Here is an 8,256-nt window from a genome sequence, read left to right on the forward strand (position 1 = left end):
TGGGGAGGTTGAAGGGGGGGTTAAATGGGGGGGGGTGGTGGTATGTGAGCTCTGGGACCCTCTCCCCGCCTCTGACCCTCCTGCTGGACCAGGCACCACCCCCAGACCCTGCCCCGGGGGGGGTCCCAGGGGTTGGGGGGAGCAGGGAAAGGAGGGTTGGTCACCCGTGGGGGGGGTCTTTGGGTCGCCCAGGGTGCTCTGGGCCGGACACGGTTCCCCGTGGGCTGTCTGTGTCCCCCCCGCTTCAGATCCGTTCAGACCCCTTCCCCTCTCTATTTCCAAAACAAAAAGGGAAGTGAGAAGGGGGGGCGGGGGTGGAATTTGGGGCTAAGCCAAAATAAAACAAAGAAAATAAATAAAAGAATAAAATAAAAAAAAACCCCAATAAAACAAATCGAGTTGATTTTAGCTCCATTAAGGTCACATTAGCGAGCGGCTTTGGGAGATAAGGGCTGATAAGGGGCGCAGACCACCTAGCTCCTGCGGGCCGGGGAAGGAGCGGGGGGGGGGATGATGCTGCGAGACCCCCCACCAATGTGGGCTGCCCACCGGCAGCTGCTCTGGGCCCCAGTTCCCTCCCAGTCTGGTCCCAGTGCTGCCTTGGCGGGTGGGCACTGAGCTGGCAGATCCCCACTGGGGTATGGGGTCCCTCGCATGAGTTTGGGGTGCAGGGCTGGGTGCTGGTAGCCCCGTGGGGAGCCCCACTGGCCGTGGGGTGATGCTGGGCCTTATCTGGGCCCAGTGACCGGCTATTTCAATTAAAATTCCTAGCTGGCCTCAGGGGCTGGTGTTTGCTGATAGCCCTGACAGAGCAGAGCTAGTTTTTGTCTGGGTTGGGTCGGTATCTCTCGCACCACCGAAATAGCCAAACCGGACTGTTAGGGGAGGCTGAATAAATAAACTACCCAAATGCAGGCAAGGAAGTGAGGGGCTGGAACAGGAGGGAAAATAAATACAGTGGCTTGGGGAGGAAAGTGCTCACAGCCCCACAGCCCGGTCCTCATTTCTGCATAATGCCCGGGTTCATTCCTGGCCCCCGTCGTCCATGTTTTTAGCTCTGTCTCCATTCACGCCCGTGGGAAACCCCTGCACACGGTGCCTTATTTTCCAGGGTAAAGTCGGAATTAGGACCAAACACATTGTGAGAAACACCGAGCTCACCTTCCCCGGGAGGGTTTCGCGGTGTGTGGCGATGCTTTTCCCTCCTCTGAGATGGCTTCAAGTTGTGCTGTCCCTTCCTGCGGGCCTGATCCTGCTCTCTTTACGCTTGGTAGGAGTGTGAATTTTGCAGTGTGACTTTTGCATGCTGAAAGGATACCTGGAGGGTTTTTTTTGTTTTGGTTTGGTTTTTTTCCCCTTTTTTGGGGGCTGTTGCTCTTGCTGCCCAGACCCCAAAATTCCTAATCCCATACAGGAATGACACTGCAGCTCACTTAAACCAGCCCAGGCTCCTTGGGCTGGAGTCTCCTGCCCGTGCCAGCCACGGCAGCGGCCGTGTGCTCCCTGCAGCCCTTCGCCGTGGTCCCCACGGACAAGATCAGCTCCCGCAAACCCATTCTCCAAGTCCAGAGCTGTGCCCTATTCGCAAAGCCCCTTCCCAGCCCCCGGCTGGATTCATTGCCACGTCTAAATGGCTTGTTTGGGACTCAAAACACCAAAAGGCGAGAGCAAACAGACAGTAACATTACACCTTGGCTTGTTGATGGTGGGAGGCAGCCGGCGCCAAGGTAAAATGCTTGGCTGGGATCGAGACGAGCAGGAAGGAATTGGGGTGAGTAGCTTTATCCGCCCCTAATGACTCGGTGCGGCTGAGATTAATGGAGAGGCTGGAGTTTGGCTCTCAAGGACCCACGGAGAGATGAAGTACTGGGTGGGTCGAGTCAAAGAGGAGAGTGAAGGAAAACAGAGTTTAGCACAGGGCAGCTGGCAGCAGGGCAGGATTCGTGCCCACGACGGCCGTGGGGCTGGGCTGGCTTCTCCCCATCCCGCTCCGTGTGCCCCCACGGGTCGCATCCAGCCCTCCCTTGCTTGCAGAGCACCGACGGCCTCTGGAGCATCTGGAGGCTTTGGATGAGGCTTGTAAATCATCTCCGCAGGCAATTCCCTGCCAAAACCTGCTGCCGAGCCTGCCCAGCCCCGGCCCCGCTCCCTGCCCCGTGCCCGGGAGATTTCCCGGTGCCGCGGACATCGGCACCCGTGAGGGCACCGGGCCCTCGCCGCAGTGCCGGGGATGGACCGTGGCTCTCGGCCGCTGCATTTTGGCAGCCAGAGGCCACTGGGGGATTTCTGGGAAGAAGACTAAGAGGATCTATCACAAGTGATCATAAATCATCAGCTTCTTTTTTGACTGGCAAGTTAATTTTATTACAACTCTCCAGGGACATTACTCCTCTTTTTAACTAGGTTAGATGAAATCAGGAGAAAGCTGCTTCTAGCCGCCGTCGGGTGTTTAAACGGGAGGATTTCTATGGCAGCAGCACAACCGCAGCTCCCAAAGTATCTGATTTCTGGCAGCTATCGCTGGGACGCATCAGGATCCCGATGTGATGTCGGAGGAGCATCCGAGGCCCTGGAAACCTGACTCTGCTGGCCGGGAGCGCGATGGGGCAGCCGGCGCTCCCAAGGCACTCCTGCCCTGCCAGAAGGTTTTGTTTTTAAAGTGCTCAGAGCGAGGGAATAATGGGAATATTGACTAATGGGAATAATGGGAATAAAGGGAATAATGAGTGAGGTGGATGCACGGGGGGTTGCAAGTACGGAGCACGTGTATAGGCATCTCTAAGGAGTTTGCGAATGCTTTGAAGCAGCTGAAATGAAACTTAAAAGGGTTTTCTATATCCCCTTCTTTTTCCCAGCTACTTTCTGTCCTTTTTCATGAGTGAAATAAAACAAAAAGCAGTAGAAGATAGAAGCAATGGCAGAGAGTGAGTGGCCTGCGGCTGAGAGAAAGCAGATTCCCTCTCCAAGGCTTTCTAATAAACATCAGGGAGAGGGAAAAAAAAAAAAAAAAAGGCAGGAAAATGTGCTGCTTTTCAAAATCCGTGGAATAAAAATAACTTTGAAACTTTAGCAAGTTTTCACGGAGAACCCGCTTTCTGCCTGGCTCCGGGACGAAGGCCACGTCTCTGCTGCGGTGGCAGAGGCCGGCGGTGGGTGCGGGCAGGGTGGAAGGACATCTCGATGGGACGAAGCGCAGAATTGGGGCAGGCTGTCATCTCCTGCCCTCTATTTATCTCTTTTCTTTCCATTTTAGCCAGCTCTTACCCTTTTGAGACAAGCCAGCCCTTCCCCGGTGCTCTGCTTGGACTGGGTTTTATCACCGATTATTTTATCTATTATTTCTGGAGTTTTGGGGACCTGTTGAAATCAGGGGAAGTAAATGGAGAGAGGGTTTTTCAGCTGCTGCTACAGCAATATCTGCTGGCGGGAGAGGTTTTCTGTGCCAGAAGGACTTTGGGATTGACTTAAAGCAGAGCCCTGGCTCAAATCATTAGACAGCAGTGCCCTCTGCTTGGACACAGGAGATGTGCAGCTTTGCTTCTCTAAACTCCAAAGCTGAGCATTGAAAAGCAGGGGGGGGAAAAATCCCCCCGTGCTCTGTCACCCACGCTGGTAAAGAGGAGTGGGTCAGCGGTGGGTATGGGCAGGAATTGCTCAGGTTTGGGGGTTTGCTGTGTCACGCTCGGGAGATAAAAATACTGGTCGGTGCTAGAAGTGCTCTCACCGTCTTTTATGCAGGGGAGTTATTTTTAAAAGGGATTATTTTGGTGAAATGTCATGAATAATTCAGTGTCCCCCAGTGCTGGCAGATGGAGGAAAATTGAACTCACACAATTACATTCTGGGTTCTTGTCTGTCACTTTTTCTAAGGAGACAGCTGTAGGAAGCATCCTTCATCAAACCGTCGGGGCTACCTGCTCCTTCCCCCGTGTATTTCGGCGATGAAGAGTGTAAACCTCTGGTTTGCAGCGGGCGGACAAATTTCTGCCTTTGTGCGTGTTACAGCATCAATGTGCGGGGCTGCGCTGGGGCGATCGCCGGGGCTGAAGATGCTGAGCAGGAGCAGAGTCTCCCCGCCGAGGGTTTGCAGCCACTGGCCTGCCCCTTCCCAGCATTTGGACATGGCAGTGTTAGATTTAGGGTTGTATTTGATGGTTTTAAAGGTCTTTTCCAACCTAAATGATTCTATACCTAGACATTTTGGCCAGACCCTTTCTGCTTTTATCCCCTTTCTCCCCCAAAAAATCATCCAGGGTGCAGCCTTTCCCCATCCTCCTCTGCCGCTGGGGCCGCCTGGGTGGCCGTAGGGATGGATGACCAAGGAGCAGAATCTTCCCATCTTTGGACTTTCTGGGATTTACCCAAATTCCCAGGGATCCTTTCAAGTCAGGGCTGGGCAGGAGGTGGCGGCGGGAGCGAGACCAGGGAAGGAGGCACCTGGGGGCTGCCGGAGGGGAGAAGGTGGGTGCAGGCAGGCTGAGTGGGTGCTGGGTGCTGGGTGCTGGGTCCTGCCCTGGAGCCGGCGGCCTTTGGTCAGCAGATGGCACAAGAGCCGTGGCTGAGCGCCTTGGGCAGGGAGCAGAGCTGCTGGGGAAAGAAAAATAAAAAATAAAAAAAAATAATTGGGGAAATAAAAAGAAGTGCATCACCCTGCAGCTTGCTGAGCAGTGAGGGCAGAGCAGGAGGCACCGCAGGCGACTGACGCTGGTCCCTTCCAGCCTCCTCCACAGCTCCCAGTAAGCCCCAGCAGGAGCCCAGTCTATCATCTTTCCCACCAGCAGCTCCGTTAGGGTCGGAGTATCCCAAACTCATCCTCAGGCTTCCCACAGCTGCATCCTGCTGCTTCGCCAGGCTGCAGCCCTCCTGGCTGGGTTATTGGGACAGGAGCCAAGGGGGTATTTAACCCCCCAGGAGCAGGGGGCTGAGGGGTCTTGTGAGCACAGTGGTAAGTGGGAAAAAAAAAAAAAAAAAAAAAAAAAAAAAGGGCTACGGCAAGGAAAATCGGGATGAGACGTGATGGGAAACGTATGGGGTGTTTGGGATGCAAATGCTCCTCAGGGAAGGGGGAATTCGGTCCGTGCCTCTCGGACGCTCAGCGTGCAAAGCGGCATCCCGAATGCATTGCCGAGATGTGCCCCCCCCCCCGCCTTCTAGCTGTGTAAGTGGGGGGGCAAAATCCTCCAGCACCCTCCGAGCCACCCGAGAGAGGCATTTTGGAAAAGTGTGCAGGATTAGGGAAAAGCTGAGTTTCGTTATCGCCCGCCCTCCCAACTTCACCTCCCCGAACCCCAAACCTCAACATCCTCACTTAAAAAAGGGGGTTCCTCCTCCCCCCCCACGCTCTCCGTATGTCCCCATCGCAAGCTGCCCCGCGGTTTGCAAAGATCAAGCACGGCGCAAGTGTTCTTTATTATTGGTTTTGACAGGCTCGGTTAAGCAGGCGGACGGGGCCTGGCAAACGTGCTTGGGTTTGCTTTCTGCTTTGGAACAACTGCGGGGCTCACCACATCAGTTGGGTTTGTGTTTTGTTTTGTTTTGCCTTTTTTTTTTTTTTAATGGGAGACATTTATTTAGATTGAAGAAAGATCGCTTGGATACTGGGCCAAAAAAGTAACTTAAAATATCTGGACTAAATAAGCTCCTAAAATAAGGAGAATTGCTTAATTTTTTTCTCTCTGATGTCATCTGTGGATGCCACACGCTGAAACCCTCAGCATGATAATATTTAAATAAAATGCAGCCTCAAGTAATTCACAGGGCAGGGGGAAATGCATCATGCATTATCAGCTATTACATGTGATAGATTTCCTATTTGTCAATCTACCCACCCTTAAAATACATAAACTGGCTGTGAGCAACTTCCTGAGCTGGAGCAAAATACGTGTCAAAGCAATCGGAGGTCAATCCGAGCAGCCCATTTGGTGCTCACGTTTGTGGCATCCTCTCTGGAATTAAATAAAAAAAAAAATAAAAAAAATCATGATTAATGATACGGCCATCAGCTCCGAGGGTGAGCCGTGTAATTTTCCGCTTTCAACTAAAAGGCTGCCAAAAGGAAAAGCCTCCTTAAAAACACAAGTGTGTGAATTGTGCACATCGAGGGTCAGAAACTCCTCCACGGGTCTTGGCCTGACGGCTGGGAGAGTCGGAGTCTCCTGGGAGCCCAGTCCCAAACCCGGACCGCGTCCCCCTGTCCCAGACGGAGGCAGCGGAGATGCAGGCAGGTAGCGACCGTACCCACGCTCCGCTTCTCGCGCGGGCACAAATCCCCAGCGTTTGCACCCTTGCCGCCTCTGTTTGCATGGGCAGTAACGTTTATTCCACTCCGATAAGATTTGCTCTCATCTCTTTTCAAGTCACGGCAATAAATTTTGCCCTGCTTTGGCCTTTAAGAGTAATGGCGTGCGGCAGGCATCTATTTCTAACAACCGCAGGCATCCGCTGCCCGCGGGCACGAGCATCGCCCCTGCAGCTCGGCTGTGCCCAGGGCCAGAAGGCAGCAGGTCGGTGTCCCTGCTGCAGTGTTTTCTGCCTGCTCCGGCCCAAACCCGGACCCTTTTTGCCCTCGGTGTCGTACGGACACTCGCCGGTTTTATATAAAGACGGGATTTACGGGGTACCCGCTCCCCTTTCGGCGCAGACAACCCCAAGCAGCGTTCAGCAGGAGCCTGCGCTGCGTTGGAGGGTTTTATGTTCGGGCTGAGAGCAGCACGGCTAAGGTTTCACTCCATTATTCAGTTAACGGGGAGATGAGGTTACCGAGCAGAGGAACGGCGATGCTGCGGGGACCGCACGGCTCCTGCCAGGGGGTACCCAGGGCAGAACCCCCCTCCTGTCCCCGGCAAACGGGGCAGGCAGGGGAGACGCTGCCTCTGCCCGCTTGCCCCAAGCTCCGAGCGGGTCCCTGCCACGGCGGCCAGATGTGGCCGTCGGCAGCTGCAGCTGGTTTCTACAGCCGCGAGTTTCACAATATTTATTTTTTTTGCCTTTCACGCTTTTCTCGGGCTGGTGTTGCGCTAGGGAGCCATTTAGTTGGCTGAAGCACGGCCCCGGCAGCCGGCGCTGGCTGGAGGAAAGACCGAGATCTTGTGTTATTTTTCCCTTCGTGCCATTAAAATAGCCGGCAGACACGGCAGCGGGACGCTGGCCCGTCTCACCAGCCCGTCCCAAGGCTCGTGGCCGTGCCGCCTGCGTGGTCCCACGGCAGAGCAGGGAGTGCGAGGGGCTGTCAGCGTGGGGAAGACCCCGGGTATGACCCCGCTGACCCACGGGGATGTATTTGCTCTCCTCAGTGCCGGTTTGGGCATCTCACTGTGTTTTCCTTGAAACTAGCTCTGCAGATGGCTTTTTTTTTTGAGAGGCTGCTGGTTGAAGCTGGCACGGCGCAGCAGCTGGGGGGGTTCGGCTCACCCCTTCCCGGCTCTGCAAACCTGCCACCACCCTCTCTTTGGGCTGAAAAAGGGATGGAGCCATGTCCGCCGGCCCACGCCGGTGGGAGAGCGGCTTTTGACCAAGCAGGGTGACAAAATGGCACCTTTCGGGGCCAACACATCGCCTGGGTGCAGGTGCACGTGGGCTCGGGGTGGGGGGGGTGCGAGAGAAGAGGAGGGCTAGCTTGGCTCACTTAAAAGGCTTTTAAAAATACAACAAAGTTTCTTTACATTATTTAAAAGCCTCTTTAAAGAGCAGCTGCCTCCTATTAATACCGCTCGGGCTGATAATCTTTGCTCGGATCTATCTTTAGAGCGTTGCCAGCATAAATGGGAGCTGGAGGTGCAGCGCGGGGGTGACGTCAGGCTGCGCGCCGGCTCCGGGGGCGGCCGAACCAGCTGAAAACACATCGGAGCCTCCCGGGAGGAGGAGAGAGGGGAGGAAAGCAAATAATACCCCTGGCTTTTTGGGTGGGTTTGGAGAAATCAACCTTTCGGTTGCCTGTTTTCTCCGAAACGCGTCTTTTTGTGATGCTCGAGAGTAGTTTTTTGGGCGCAGTTGAACACGGCGGGGCTGAGCTCCCCAGCTGGGGATGTGGATCATGATGTGCTTTGCCGGCTCAGCCGTGAAGTGGTTTAAGCCCAGCTTGGGTGTAAGTACATAGACCGATTTTGGTTTTCTTGCTGCCCAGTGCAATCCCCGTAGCAGTACTGGGAAACGCGCTGTGTTAGGGACAGCTGCACTGGGGTGACAGTGACTGAACAAACCACGCAAGAGTTTGCAGAGACGAGGCTCTGCCCCGAATCAGCCCCTGCTCCTCTCTGC

Source organism: Haliaeetus leucocephalus, unplaced genomic scaffold (assembly GCF_000737465.1).
Source record: "Haliaeetus leucocephalus isolate CR32 unplaced genomic scaffold, Haliaeetus_leucocephalus-4.0 Scaffold162, whole genome shotgun sequence".
NCBI classification, from domain to species: domain Eukaryota; kingdom Metazoa; phylum Chordata; class Aves; order Accipitriformes; family Accipitridae; genus Haliaeetus; species Haliaeetus leucocephalus.